General features: G+C 47.1%; 1 protein-coding gene across 16 annotated transcripts in view; it reads left to right on the forward strand.

The window, feature by feature from the left end:
• Positions 1-16,124, forward strand: part of LOC143929734 (uncharacterized) — a 49,136-nt gene that overhangs the window by 16,114 nt on the left and 16,898 nt on the right. For 3 of the 16 annotated variants that reach the window (XR_013262588.1, XR_013262591.1, XR_013262590.1), the window contains exon 3: positions 797-1,563. The exons of 10 other annotated variants lie outside the window; for them this stretch is intronic. The gene's annotated coding sequence lies outside the window, so the exon portion shown is untranslated. Of the gene's footprint in view, positions 1-796; positions 1,564-16,124 lie in introns of those variants that run through there. 3 more of the 16 variants (XR_013262594.1, XR_013262593.1, XR_013262592.1) reach the window with 2 other exon arrangements.

The following is a 16,124-nucleotide window of genomic DNA, read 5'->3' on the forward strand; positions in this document are numbered from 1 at the left end:
TGCGCACGGGAGTCGACAAATGCGGCAGCTCCATTTTTGGAACTGCCGCGTTCAGTGCGCCTGCGCGCCGCTGTCTACGGCGCATGCGCCGTAGACAGCGGTGCCTGTCTTCAGGCAAATATCTCCTAAACCGTATAGGTTTAGGAGATATTGCTTGGACCTACAGGTAAGCCTTAATCTAGGCTTACCTGTAGGTCAAAGTGGTTTGTAAGGGTTTACAACCACTTTAATGGTGAGCATAATTCATCTTATAATTGGTTCCCACACATATCTGTAGGGATCAAGATAGTAAAAAAATTAATAATAATTAAAAAAAAATGTAATTAACCGGCATGGTTGTCCATCAGCGTTGCACACGTGGGGTGTTTAGGCGCCAAACGCCGGGTACACATTGTTGCCTGGGTGATGACGCCGCCTCCCCGTCATTACGCCGCGTGACGTTGAGGGATGTCCTTCTTACACGGTTACTATTTAAACCACATTGGTCTCAATGCTGACACACTAGCTGACCTTCTCTACAAGTCACCACTGCACGCTTTGCAAAAAAATGTTATGTGCCTGTTAAGGTATCTTGGTGACATTACACATTGTTTTATCTTTTACTATCATTTAACATTCTTGTTTTACCTAAATTACACCTGAACATTTTTCCTTTATTACTTGGCTGTTTACTGTCTCTTTGCACGTTTTTTACTATGGGAAGTGTCTTCTAATTTTCAGCTGTGGAATTCGTTTTTATTTTTATTACATTTTTTTTTTTTTATTATTAATTTTTTTACTATCTTGATCCCTACAGATATGTGTGGGAACCAATTATAAGATGAATTATGCTCACCATTAAGTACACACACCATGGCTGGAAACTATTCACTTCCTTTCTACGTCTATCATTGATCAGTGGTGCTATGGCCGTGTCTTAGGGTTTTCCTTCTCAGCTCCCGGGAGAAACGTTTCTCTAAAATCTAAAATGTTTTTTACCTTCTGACGCCATCATCAACATTTGTACCTATATACTACAGATAGGTGAGATTGCTTGGGACTTGTGTGGCTCCCCTCTCCCTTCTATATCGGTATATTCTGGATTATTATATTCACTTGGTAATTTTATTTCATTATAGATACCCCAAAAATCCTGCATCTGCTCCTGATGAGTGGTATTGTAACCACGAAACGCGTAGAGCTTTTTTATGATGCGTTGTCACAGTATTTATGTATACATATCTGGACTATATCCTACCTTAATGAACCAATCTACCATTATTGTTAATGTTTCAAATGTCACTACTAGTTATACCTCGGTCTACATACTAAAAGTCTATTACTATATGTGTATACTATATTGAATTAATTGTATATTATCATGAAATGTTTAGATTTTATTTATTGACATTTATGGATTTTTTTTTTACAATGTTTCTATATTGAACTAATCATGTAATACTATATTATGTTTATATTTATCAATTGAGATCCATCATTTTATTGTTAAATCAATTTACTATTTATGGTGATATACATGTGTATGACTTTTGACAATAAACAATGTGTATATTGATTGGCTCATTCGGTCTAGTGATGTGCTTCATATAAAGTCCCACTTATTTATTTTTATTTTTTTCCAAAATATCAGGGATGGAGGTGTATGTATGTATATGTGTATATTTATGTATGTGTGTATATATATATATATATATATATATATATATATATATATATATATATAGCTTATATCCCCTCATATAAAGTCCCACTTTTAGCTCTAGTTTAGCATTTTTGAACTGGATTGGGTAGTCAGCCAAGCCAGAGTCCAGTAACCGGATTGGGTAGTCAGCCAAGCCAGAGTCCAGTAACCGGATTGGGTAGTCAGCCAGGCCAGAGTCCAGTAACCGGATTGGGTAGTCAGCCAGGCCAGAGTCCAGTAACCGGATTGGGTAGTCAGCCAGGCCAGAGTCCAGTAACCGGATTGGGTAGTCAGCCAGGCCAGAGTCCAGTAACCGGATTGGGTAGTCAGCCAGGCCAGAGTTCAGTAACTGGATTGGGTAGTCAGCCAGGCCAGAGTCCAGTAACTGGATTGGGTAGTCAGCCAGGCCAGAGTCCAGTAACCGGATTGGGTAGTCAGCCAGGCCAGAGTCCAGTAACCGGATTGGGTAGTCAGCCAGGCCAGAGTCCAGTAACCGGATTGGGTAGTCAGCCAGGCCAGAGTTCAGTAACTGGATTGGGTAGTCAGCCAGGCCAGAAGTCAGTAACCGGATTGGGTAGTCAGCCAAGCCAGAGTCCAGTAACCGGATTGGGTAGTCAGCCAGGCCAGAAGTCAGGGATACAAGTAGAGGGACATCAAGCAGGATAAGGAGCCAGAAGGGATGTCAGCAAAGACTGACTTTAACCACTTGACCACGGGCACTTAAACACCCTTAATAACCAGACCAATTTTCAGCTTTCGGTGCTCTCACATTTTGAATGACAATTACTCAGTCGTGCAACACTGGACCTATATGAAATTTTTGTTCTTTTTTCACACAAATAGAGCTTTCTTCTGGTGGTATTTAATCACTGCTCGTTTTTTTATTTTTTGTGCTATAAAAGAAAAAATACAGAAAATTCTGTAAAAAAATGAATTTTTCTTTGTTTCTGTTATAAAATTTAGCAGAATAGTAATTTTTTCTTCATAAATTTTGGCCACAATTTATACCACTACATATCTTTGGTAAAAATAAGTACAAATTGGTGGATATTATTTGGTCTGTGTGAAAGTTATAGAGTCCACAAGCTGTGGTGCCAATATCTAAAAATTGATCACACCTGAAGTACTGACGGCCTATTTCAATTCTTGAGACCCCAACATGCCAGAAAAGTACAAATACCCCCCAAATGACCCCTTTTTGGAAAGAAGACATTCCAAGGTATTTAGTAAGAGGCATGGTGAGTTTTTAGAAGTTGTCATTTTTTCCCACAATTCTTTGCAAAATCAAGATTTTTTTAACTTTTTTTTTTTTTTTTTTTTTCACAAAATTGTCATATTATCAGTTTATTTCTCACACACAGCATATGCATACCACAAATTACACCCCAAAACACATTCTGCTATTACTCCCGAGTACGGCGATACCACATGTGTGAGACTTTTACACAGTGTGGCCACATACAGAGGCCCAACATGCAGGGAGCGCCATCAGGCGTTCTGGAGCACCCAGGACAATTCTGACATTTCTCTCCTACATGTAAAAATCATCATTTATTTGCTAGAAAATTACATCGAATCCCAAAACATTATATATGTTTTTTTAGCAAACACCCTGGAGAATACAATGGTGGTCGATGCAACTTTTTATCTTGCACGGTATTTGCGCAGCAATTTTTCGAATGCTTTCTTTTGGAAAAAAAAACTGTTTTGTGCTTAAAAAAAAAAAAACAGTAAAGTTAGCCCAATTTTTGCATAATGTGAAATATGAAGTTATGCTGAGTAAATCGATACCCAACATGTCACTCTTCAAAATTGCACACGCCCGTGGAATGGCGCCAAATGTCGCTACTTAAAAATCCCCATAGGCGACGCTTTAATTTTTTTTTACTAGTTATATGTTTTGAGTTACAGAGGAGGTCTAGGGCTAGAATTATTGCTCTCGCTCTAACGTTCGCAGCGATACCTCACATGTGTGGTTTGAACACCGTTTTCATATGTGGGCGGGACTTACGTATGCATTCGCTTCTGCATGCGAGCACATGGGGACAGGGGCGCTTTAAAAAAAAAAAAAAAAATTTATTGTTCATTTTACTTTATTTATTTTAGTTTGACATTTTTTTCCCCCCAAAAAAAGATTTTTGATCACTTACTCCTATTACAAGTAATGTAAACATCCCTTGTAATAGGAATATGGCATGACAGGTCCTCTTTACATTGAGATTTGGGGGTCAATAAGACCCCACATCTCACCTCTAAGCTGGGAAGCCTGAAAAAAAAAAGATTCTGGCTTTGATCGTATTGGCGAGTCGGTAGAAGCACCGGAGGGCGGCGGGAGGGGGGGGGATGTCACCCCTGTATAATTTGTTTTGTCGTCCATCTTTTTTCATCTCACTTGCTGCTGTCTCCTTGCGTTTGCAAGTAGGAGATGTTTGTAAGTTGGATGTTTGAAAGTAGGGGCCTGCCCTATATTATAGCGGTATGTACTGGGTACAGAGCACGCAGACAGCACGCACTATCTCCTAACACTACTGACTGCAAGCTCTATTATTAACCACTTGTTAGCCCAATGTTTGCATAAAGTGAAAGATGAAGTTATGCTGAGAAAATAGATATCAAACATGTCACTCTTCAAAATTGCACATGCCCGTGGAATGGCGCCAAACGTCGCTACTTAAAAAATCCCCATAGGCGACGCTTTAAATTTTTTTTTACTGGTTACATGTTTTGAGTTGCAAAGGAGGTCTAGGACTAGAATTATTGCTCTCGCTCTAACATTCTCGGCGATACCTCACATGTGTGGCACATGCGAGCACATGGGGACATGGGCGCTTTAATTTTTATTTTATTTTTTTATTGTTCATTTTACTTTATTTATTTTAGTTTGACATTTTTTTCCCCAAAAATATATTTTTGATCACTTTTATTCCTATTACAAGAAATGTAAACATCCCTTGTAATAGGAATATGGGGTGACAGGTCCTCTTTACAGTGAAATCTGGGGGGTCAATATGACCCCACATCTCACCTCTAGGCTGGGAAGCCTGAAATAAAAAATAAAAAAAAGATTCTGGCTTTGATCGTACTGGCGAGTTGGTAGAAGCACTGAAGGGCGGTGAGGGGTGGGGGGCGTCTATGGCTGGGTATCACCGAGTATGGCTGGGTATCTCTGAGTATGGCTGGGTATGGCAATTTATGGCAGGGTATTACAGAGTATTGGTGGGGTATTGGCGGGGTACTACAGAGTAATAGCGGGGTACTGCAGAGTATTGGGGGGTACTACAGAGTAATGGCAGGGTACTGCAGAGTATTGGGGGTACTGCAGAGTAATGGCGGGTACTGCAGAGTATTGGGGGGTACTGCAGAGTATTGGGGGGTATTGCAGAGTAATGGGGGTTACTGCAGAGTAATGGGGGGTACTGCAGAGTAATGGCAGGGTACTGCACTGCAGAGTAATGGCAGGGTACTGCACTGCAGAGTAATGGCGGGGTACTGCAGAGCAATAGCAGGGTACTGCAGAGTATTGGGGGGTACTACAGAGTAATGGCAGGGTACTGCAGAGTATTGGGGGTACTGCAGAGTAATGGCGGGTACTGCAGAGTATTGGGGGTTACTGCAGAGTAATGGGGGTTACTGCAGAGTAATGGGGGGTACTGCAGAGTAATGGCAGGGTACTGCACTGCAGAGTAATGGCAGGGTACTGCACTGCACAGTAATGGCGGGGTACTGCAGAGTAATGGCAGGGTACTGCAGAGTATGCACTGGTATTGCAGAGTATTGGCAGGGAATTGAGGGGTTAAATTCGGTGAGCAGCGATGTGGGCACTGCAGATGCAGCCCACATCGCTGCTGACACCGATCTCTTTCCCCTCCGCTGTACCGATCGGTACAGAGAGGGGAGTGAGGAACCGTTATTTGACGGAGCAATCACGTGGTAAATGGCCGCTATGAGCGGCCGTTTACCGTGATCCGTGATGCGACCCAGCGGTCACGGATGCTCTCGAGTGCGCACACCTCGGGGCACGCGAGAGCAGAATTCTGGGAGGCCGTTAATTAAGGGCCTCTCAGAGTTAAACAACCGCCCTGAAGCCGTTAATCGGCAATGGGCAGTTGTTAAGTGGTTAAAGCTAGATCACTAGCTATATAGGTGAGGTGAATATAGCGGTGTATACTGCAGTCAGGGCACAGACCACAACCACTACACAGCAGCAAGATAGGAAATCAGCCAAAAACGATCGCTGTGTACTGTGTTGAAGGTACACAGAACACCCACTGCTTCAGATGCTAAGTAACACACTACACGAGGCCGCCTCAAAGGCGGCCTTATATAGTATGGGGCGTGCACTACACAGCCTGAGCTATGATTGGCCACAGGCAGGATGCCTGTGGCCAATCATGGCTCTCCTCGCTGCCGGCGCTGCAATTGGCCAAGCATGCAGGGTCACAGTGCATGCTTGGCCAATCATGGGGCAGCAATGCACTGCGCCACCGCAGTGCATTGTGGTCCGCGCGCGCGTCACTCGAATTTTGACGCGAACGGCCCAAACGTTCGGAATTCGCCGAACAGCCAATGTTCGAGTCGAACGTACGTTCGACTCGAACACGAAGCTCATCCCTATTGCAGAGTAATGGCAGGGAATTGAGGGGTTAAATTTCGGTGAGCAGCGATGTGGGCACTGCAGATGCAGCCCACAGTGCTGCTGACACCGATCTCTTCTCCCTCTGCTGTACCGATCAGTACAGAGAGGGGGAGGGAGGAACCGGCGTGATAACATGACGCCGGTTTGTTTACAAGGGATCACTCCGTCATTTGACAGAGCGATCACGTGGTAAATGGCCGCGATAAGTGGCCGTTTACCGTGATGCGGACCCGGCGGTCGCGGATGCTCTGGTGTGCGCCCTAGGGGTCGCACGCGAGAGCGGAATTCTGGGAGGACGTCATATAACGGCCTCCCAGAGTTAAACAACCACCATGTAGCCGTCATTTGGCTATGGGCTGGTTGTTAAGTGGTTAAACAGGAACGCAGGAGATGGTTTCTTGTGATATGACCAAGGCGAAGGCAGGAATGAAGAGACCTGCAGATCTTTAACCACTTGGGATCCGCGCTATTGCAAAATGACGGCAATAGCGCGGACCCACATTTTTGGGACTACGTCTATTGACGTAGTCCCGGTTACGAGCGGCCTGCGCGCCCCCTGAGGGGCGCGCGCGGCGCGCTCTGTGATCGGCGAGTCCGTGAGACTCGCCTGATCACCGATCCGTGTAAGGGGTCGATCCCGACCCCTTATCACGTGATCAGCTGTCAGCCAATGACAGCTGATCATGTGATAAAACGGAGCCGGTAATCGGCTAGTATTCCTCCTCGCGCTGACAGCGCGAGGAGAAAAAAAAAAAGCCGATCGCCGGCGGCCGTGTTCGGGACATCAGTCCCGATCACGGCCAGCAATTTAAAAGGACACCTGCCCCCTGCCAGTGCCCACCTGCCACCCGCAGTGCCATCCTGAAATAAAGTAAGTGCCCCCCTGTCAGTGCCACCCAGCAGTGCCCATAGTGCCCACAGTGCCACCCAGCAGTGCCCACAGTGCCACCCAGCAGTGCCCACAGTGCCACCCACAGTGCCACCCAAAATCTGCCTCAGGTGCTGCACCCCAGTGCCGCCCATCAGTGCCCAGCAGTGCCGCCCATCAGTGCCCAGCAGTGCCGCCCATCAGTGCCCAGCAGTGCCACCTATCAGAGCCACCTATCAGTGCCACCTATCAGTGCCCATCAGTCCCATCTATCTGTGGTACCTATCAGTGCCCATCCGTGCCACCCATCCGTGCCACTTATCCGTGCCACCCATCCGTGCCATCTTATCTGTGCCCATCTTTGCCCATCAGTGCCGCCTTATCTGTGCCCATCGGTGCCGCCTTATCTGTGCCTATTAGTGCCGCCTTAACTATGCCTATCAGTGCCCACCAGTGCAGCCTATCAGTGCCCACCAATGCAGCCCATCAGTGCCCACCAATGCAGCCCATCAGTGCCCACCAATGCAGCCTATCAGTGCCGCCTAATCAGCGCACTTCAATGAAGGAGAAAAATGACCCGTTTGCAAAATTTTATAACAAACTATTAAAACATGATTTTTTTTTTTTTTTTTTGCATCTTTTTTTGTTTGTTTAGCAAAAAATAAAACTCCGAGCTGTAACTAAATACCACCAAAAGAAAGCTCTATTTGTGGGAAAAAAATGATAAAAATTTCATTTGGGTACAGTGTTGTATGACCGCGTAATTGTCACTCAAAGTGCATCAGCGCTGAAAGCTGAAAATTGGTCTGGGACTGAGGGGGGTTTAAGTGCCCAGTAAGCAAGTGGTTAAGTAGGCGGGACTGACGAGCACATCCACAACAGCTGGTAAACTGTGGAGAGAGATGAGAGCTGCCAATTATCTGACAGCTGAGCGGCCAGCTCAGAGAAGGAAGGGCTGACCAGCCCTGACAATCAGGCCCCAGACTACACTCCATGTGTATATATATATATATATATATATATATATATATATATATATATATATATATATATATACAGCCTGTACCTGCAAACATTATACCTGCTGTCATAATATGACTCATTTACAGAGACTAGACTTGGGGTGTTTCCTATCGCTATCCCATGGCTGAAGGGTGGTGAATAGGGATGAGCCAAACACCCCCCGGTTCTGTTTGCACCAGAACTTGCAAACGGACCGATAGTTTGCGCAAACTTTCAAACCCCGTTACAGTCTATGGGACTCGAACGTGAGAAATCAAAAGTGTGAATTTTAAAGGCTAATATGCAAGTTATTGTCCTAAAAAAGGGTTTGAGGACCCGGGTCCTGCCCCAGGGTACATGTATTAATGCAACATTTTTTAAAACTGCTGTTTTTTCAGGAGCAGTGATTTTAATGACGCTTAAAGTGAAAAAATAAAAGTGAAACATTCCTTTAAATATCATGCCTGGGGGGTGTCTATAGTATGCCTGTAAAGTGGCCTGTGTTTCCCGTGTTTAGAACTGTCCCTGCACAAAATGACATTTCTAAAGGAATAAACGTCATTTAAAACTGTGTGCGGCTTTAATGTAATGTCTGGTCCCGGCAATATGGATGAAAATCATTGAGAACAAAGACAAGGGTACCCCGCCCCCAAGCCCATTACCAGCCCCTTTGGGTCTTGTATGGACATTAAAGTGGGATTCCACCCTAAAGTGGAACCTCCGCTGATCGGAACCCCCCCCCCCCTCCGGTGTCACAATTGACACCTTTCAGGGGGGAGGGGGGTGGAGATACCTGTCAAAGACAGGTATTTTCACCCACTTCCGGGCATAGACTCCCACGGGAGTCTACGCCATTTCCTGCCCTGCCGCGCTGTCTGCTGGGACACACACGGGTCCCAGTGACAGCGCGGAGATTTCCTATTGCGCGGCGCAGCTCGAGCATGCGCAGTAGGGAACCGGGAAGTGAAGCCGATTCGCTTTACTTCCTGATTCCCTCACCTCGAATGGCGGCGGCAGCAGCCGAGCGGTCGATCGGCCTCGGCTGCCGGCATCGCTGGAACCCGGGACAGGTGAGTGTCCATTTATTAAAAGTCAGCAGCTGTAGTATTTATAGCTGCTGGCTTTTAATATTTTTTTTTTGGGCGGAATCCCTCTTTAAGGAGAACCGCGCACCCAAATTATAAAAAGGAAAGGCGTGAGGCCCCCAGGCCCTATATACTCAGAACAGCAGTATACAGGTGGTCCAAACAAGACAGGGACTGTGTAGGTTTGTTATTAAGTAGAATCTGTTTGTAATTTTTAACTGGTACATTTTTAAAGTGTAGCTCCAGCCAAAAAATCAATTTTTAAGCTTTTTGGAAAACATAGGGAAGGGTTATCACCCCTGTATAATTTGTTTTGCTGTCTGTGCGCACCTGTTCAGAAGATTTCACCTCACTTTCTGTCCCAATGACAATTGGATTGTTAAAATTTGTGTTTTTTTGTGAAACGAGGAACTCTTACAGGAGAGAATTTCCCTTCCTAGGGGTAGATTTCCTCTCACTTCCTGTTGTCTCCTTCTGTTTGAAAGTAGGAGTTGTTTGTAAGTTGGATGTTTGAAAGTAGGGGCCTGCCCTATATACTCAAAATATAAACGCAAAAATGTGGGCCTTAGGTGTTGGTGTTGCCACAACACTGTAATCCCTCACAGTTACTCTGGGTGGGCGCAGGAACGGTCCCTGCTGTGAAATATTAGATCAAGAATTGTAATTACATGCCTCTGTTGAACAGGGGCAGAAAAATTGGGCCTTAGGCACTGGTGCCACAACACTGCAACCCCTTACAGATACTCTAGTTGGGGCGCAGGAATGAGCCCTGCTGCAAAGTATTGCATCAAAAATTGGCCTGTGGCCAATTATGGCTCTCTTCGCTGACGGCGCTGTGATTGGCCAAAGCATGCGGGTCATCGTGCATGCTTGGTTAATCATCAGCCAGCAATGCACTGCTATGACGCAGTGCATTATGGGCGGTGACACGCCGCTCTAATTTGACACGAACGGACCATAATGTTCGATCTTCCTCTTGAAATGGAAGCTCATCCCTAGTGGTGAAGTATGGGGCAAGATTCCTCACCCTGCTGCCATTCCTCATTATATTTCTTAGAAAAAAGAAGAAAAAAAAACACATACAAAGACAATTAAGGTACGACCAATCTTTATTGGAGATAAATCTATAGAAGGAAATGATTGTCGGGCTTCGGAGAACATCGGAGATCAGTGACGGTTGTCTTAGGACTCCTCAAAGGCAGGGCCTTTTTACACTAAGCCTAAACCTTAAGATGATTCAGAGGAAGGCGAAAACCCCCCCGGCCAGATGGGCTCCAAGGGGGGGAAAAATTCCTTCCTGACCCCCTAAGGCGATCGGATAGTCCCTGAATCATCAGTCTAGGGTGCCCAGTTCATCTCATATAGAGAAAAAAAACATACATAGAACCATACAGAACATATGTATTGCAGGTATGTATGCAATAAAACACACCTACCTGCTTGTTCACAATCATCTTTGGGGCTCATTCAGAATATATGCATTGAGCATCCGCACAGATCAGCGCCCCCACACTGATCAGTGCCTCCGCCCGCCGCACCGATTCCTTATGTTTTCTGTGCCCAGCCCCCTACAGGAGGACTGGTGGTACCCCGTTATTGGTGGCCCTGGTGGTGGCATGTAGACATGCTGTGTATGATGGTATGCATGGTGCTATATACGCAGGTATGTATGCAATAAAACACACTTGCATGCTTGTTTACAATCATATTTGGGGATCATTCAGAATATATGCATTGAGCATCCGCACAGATCAGTGCCTCCCCCACTGATCAGTGCATCCGCCCGCCGCACCGATTCCTCATGTTTTCTGTGCCCAGCCCCTACAGGAGAACCAGTGGTACCCCCTTATTGGTGGCCCTGATGGTGGTATGTTTGGTACTAGGTGGGCATGCTGAGTATGGTGGTATGTATGGCCCTATGTATACATTCTATGTATGGTTCTATGTATGGTGTAGGGAGATCATTGCCAGTGTGCCACAATTATCTCACTCAGTACTGCTTGTGTTACCGTCTCACAGCAGGCAACTCTCTTTTGAGGTCAAATACCCTCGGTTGGTGGTGACGAGGCTCTTCCTTCAAATGGTGATGAGGAGGCCCTCTATTAATGTCATTGCCCCTCGGATGGTGGTGACGAGGCTCTTCCTTCAAATGGTGATGAGGAGGCCCTCTATTAATGTCATTGCCCCTCGGTTGGTGGTGACGAGGCTCTTCCTTCAAATGGGGCTGACGTGGCCCTCTGTTAATGTCATTGCCCCTCGGATGGTGGTGACGAGGCTCTTCCTTCAAATGGTGATGAGGAGGCCCTCTGTTAATGTCATTGCCCCTCGGATGGTGGTGACGAGGCTCTTCCTTCAAATGGGGCTGACGAGGCCCTCTGTTAATGTCATTGCCCCTTGGATGGTGCTGACGTGGCTCTTCCTTCAAATGGGGCTGACGTGGCCCTCTGTTAATGTCATTGCCCCTCGGTTGGTGCTGACGAGGCTCTTCCTTCAAATGGGGCTGACGAGGCCCTCTGTTAATGTCATTGCCCCTTGGATGGTGCTGACGAGGCTCTTCCTTCAAATAGGGCTGACGAGGCCCTCTGTTAATGTCATTGCCCCTCGGTTGGTGGTGACGAGGCTCTTCCTTCAAATGGGGCTGACGAGGCCCTCTGTTAATGTCATTGCCCCTTGGATGGTGCTGACGAGGCTCTTCCTTCAAATGGTGATGAGGAGGCCCTCTGTTAATGTCATTGCCCCTTGGATGGTGCTGACGAGGCTCTTCCTTCAAATGGTGATGAGGAGGCCCTCTGTTAATGTCATTGCCCCTCGGTTGGTGGTGACGAGGCTCTTCCTTCAAATGGGGCTGACGAGGCCCTCTGTTAATGTCATTGCCCCTTGGATGGTGCTGACGAGGCTCTTCCTTCAAATGGGGCTGACGAGGCCCTCTGTTAATGTCATTGCCCCTTGGATGGTGCTGACGAGGCCCTCTGTTAATGTCATTGCCCCTTGGATGGTGCTGACGAGGCCCTCTGTTAATGTCATTGCCCCTTGGATGGTGCTGACGAGGCTCTGTGTTCATGTTATTGCCCCTCGGATGGTGGCGACGAGGCTCTGGGTTGATACTGGTTTTCCAGTGGTGAGTATTAGGCCACTGGCTGCAATTCACATTCTTGCTCAGGTAGGAGAAGCCCTCAAATCTCTCCTGCCGGTATGGAACCTCCTCTCTCCCAAAGTCTTCATTTTTAATGAAAGCATCCCCTGGAATTCCTTCCCCCAGGTCTTCCTCATGCATCTGGAAAGAGAAAAAAGTATTTTGTCAATGTTTCTGATTGATAGGGAAATAATCCCTAGAAATCCCCCCATTGTGCTGGGACTCCTCCCGTATACTTACATGTCGATTTGGAAATGGTGGGGGTGAGTTCCCTTTCTCTAGCTCCTTCCAGTCCACCTTGCTGAAGTAGGGGTGTTCTCTGATATCTCTTACTAGACTCATCCGCAGCTCTTGGTCTTTACATAGGAACTGTAAAAAGGAACAAAATATAATAAGATACACTGGAATAACATGAACAATCTATTAACAATGTAATATTTGATTCTGATTCTCTCTATTATTTTGCCTTCTGACCTGCTACTACATCCTGATTGGATTGGATGGTAGCATGGGGCCTTATTTGTGTCATATTAGTTCAGAATAGTTATTAAAGGAAAGAAACATCAGATATTTTGCAATTAAATGTGAATTAGGAATGTATTAAAAAGGAGATTTCTATGAAATCTGCACCTGCCATGATTTTTCTTATGACTCTGGCAGTCCCAGGGGAGTTCTATATGTTGTCTGTGCACGGAATGTCCCCAGAAATTGAATTCAATGTGTGTGCGATTGGCCCCATCACTATCCAATGGAACCACCCGGACCGTAAATTAAAAAGGGCTGCTTCTTTCCTTATGACAGGGGAAGGCAGATCCTTCCATTAAGCAGTCAGCTTGCTGAAAGTACAGCTATGACCTCCATCGATATGTGATGGTAAGAAGGTGGAACCATGTTTAATAAAATCCTAATAAGATATAATGTATGCAACAGGGAAAGAACATTGTCACTTAAAAGGTGTAAAATTTCTATGTATACTTACCATCTCTATGACGTCACGGAGATTCGGGTCTATGCTATCTGGATAATGTGGTTCCCTTGTGGTCACGATCTTCACTTCTTCCTCTGCGGACTCCCTGCCGGTCAGAAATGGATGTCTGCCGAAAGCCATCTCATACACGATTATTCCCAGGGAGAAATAATCAGCCGCTCCGAAGTATGGAATGTTTTGAAGGGCCTGTAGAAACATAAAGAGAAAAAGAAGGATGAGCTGATTGTTGGGTAGAGGACGGAGACGACTCAATGCTGATATATGTGATCTATGAATCCTCCCAGGACTCCTAAAATTGTGCTCAAAAGACCTCAAACCAAGGCGGAGCTTGTGAATATTGGAGCTGGGGCTTTAGGTCTCACAGAGACACAAAAGGAAATTGGTTGAAATCTTCCAAATTGAGGTAAATTTCACCAGAACAGGTGTGCCCGCTGAAGGTTTCTCCTCCCCTCGTGTTCTGGGGAAATATCTAAAACTCACTTTCTTTCTCAATGACAATGGTCACCAATACAAACCAATGGGGACAAATACCTCTGGAATATTGTTCCAGCCTGGAAACCCACTGAAACCAACCAGGTCACCAGTAAAGAAATTCTTAATTTAGTGAAAAATGACCTCCCTTTAGCTTATCTCTATATCCCATTATAACAAATATTACAATTAGGTCTAATATCAGGTGGAAAGCAAGTATCTTACCTCTGGCGACAAGTACCCTGGTGTTCCCGATTGCCCTTGAATCCTGCTGGACTCCGTGACGCCCATATGTGCCAAGCCGAAATCGGCTATTTTGATGTGTCCAACGTTATCCAAAAGAATATTTGCAGGCTTGAGGTCTCTGTGGATGATCTCCCTAGAATGCAGAAACTGCAGACTACAGATCATTTCTGCTATGAAGTATCTGATGGGGGAAAGAGATAGAGGAATTAGCATCACAAATCATCACAGAGTAATGAAATCTAAAGATGAAATGACTTCCCCCTGTAATACATAGGGGTATGGATGGACGAGGCTCAGGTGAAGGGGCTGACTACATCACTGGCTGTGGTCAGTCACCCCCGACTCCAGAGTGACCCGTTCATTGATCTTACCTTATGGTGCCCCCAGGAAATGGAGCTACTGCCATGGCACGATGGAGATCCCCTCTGGTCACGCATTCCAGGACAAAGGCGAGATGATTCTGTGTGAACACAAGAGATAAAGTTTACATTATAGACATGCAGGATTTCATTTTGTGGAGGAATAGACAGACACACTTAATTTAGTAAAACCTGACAGAGGAACTAAGTAGGCCGCCATTACTGGACTGTTCTTATTGCAATGCTACTTCTGTCTGGTCTGGTAAAGAAATTGGAAGGTGAAAAGACTTACCTTTGTCTGGAACGTTCCAAACAGATGTGTAATAAATGGACACTCCCTGGCTACTTTCAGCACATCACGTTCTAAGAAAACCATATCACTATCGTCTTCATAATAAATAAATTCTGTCTTTTCCACAAGTTTAACCGCCAGCTTCTGGTCAATGGCGGGATGAGAGGCCAAGATCACCTTCCCAAAGGCCCCCTGTCCAAGGACTCCATAACAGGTCATGTGTTCAAAGGAGAGTACACTTGACTGGTCCTTGGTGACCACGCTGGATGGTACTTGTGAGGCGATCTCATGGTGTGTGCTGCGGATGGATGGATTGTCTAGGTCGCACTCTGGTGGAGTAGCCACGTCTTGGTCGCACTCTGGTTGAGGGGCCACGTCTTGGTCGCACTCTGGTGGAGGGGCCACGTCTTGGTCGCACTCTGGTGGAGGGGCCACGTCTTGGTCGCACTCCGGTGGAGGGGCCACGTCTTGGTCGCACTCCGGTGGAGGGGCCACGTCTTGTTCGCACTCCGGTGGAGTGGCCACGCCTTGGTCGCACTCCGGTGGAGTGGCCACGCCTTGGTCGCACTCCGGTGGAGTGGCCACGCCTTGGTCGCACTCCGGTGGAGTGGCCACGCCTTGGTCGCACTCCGGTGGAGTGGCCACGCCTTGGTCGCACTCCGGTGGAGTGGCCACGTCCTGGTCGCACTCCGGTGGAGTGGACACGTCCTGGTCGCACTCCGGTGGAGTGGACACGTCCTGGTCGCACTCCGGTGGAGTGGACAGGTCCTGGTCGCACTCCGGTGGAGTGGACAGGTCCTGGTCGCACTCCGGTGGAGTGGACACGTCCTGGTCGCACTCCGGTGGAGTGGCCAGGTCCTGGTCGCACTCCGGTGGAGTGGCCAGGTCCTGGTCGCACTCCGGTGGAGTGGCCAGGTCCTGGTCGCACTCCGGTGGAGTGGCCAGGTCCTGGTCGCACTCCGGTGTAGTGGCCAGGTCCTGGTCGCACTCCGGTGGAGTGGACACGTCCTGGTCGCACTCCGGTGGAGTGGACACGTCCTGGTCGCACTCCGGTGGAGTGGCCACGTCCTGGTCGCACTCCGGTGGAGTGGACACGTCCTGGTCGCACTCCGGTGGAGTGGACAGGTCCTGGTCGCACTCCGGTGGAGTGGACAGGTCCTGGTCGCACTCCGGTGGAGTGGACAGGTCCTGGTCGCACTCCGGTGGAGTGGACAGGTCCTGGTCGCACTCCGGTGGAGTGGACAGGTCCTGGTCGCACTCCGGTGGAGTGGACACGTCCTGGTCGCACTCCGGTGGAGTGGACACGTCCTGGTCGCACTCCGGTGGAGTGGCCAGGTCCTGGTCGCACTCCGGTGGAGTGGAC

Source organism: Lithobates pipiens, unplaced genomic scaffold, assembly GCF_037356315.1.
Source record: "Lithobates pipiens isolate NorthernLeopardFrog02 unplaced genomic scaffold, aLitPip1_a1.2 Scaffold_24, whole genome shotgun sequence".
In the NCBI taxonomy this organism is placed as follows: Eukaryota; Metazoa; Chordata; class Amphibia; order Anura; family Ranidae; genus Lithobates; species Lithobates pipiens.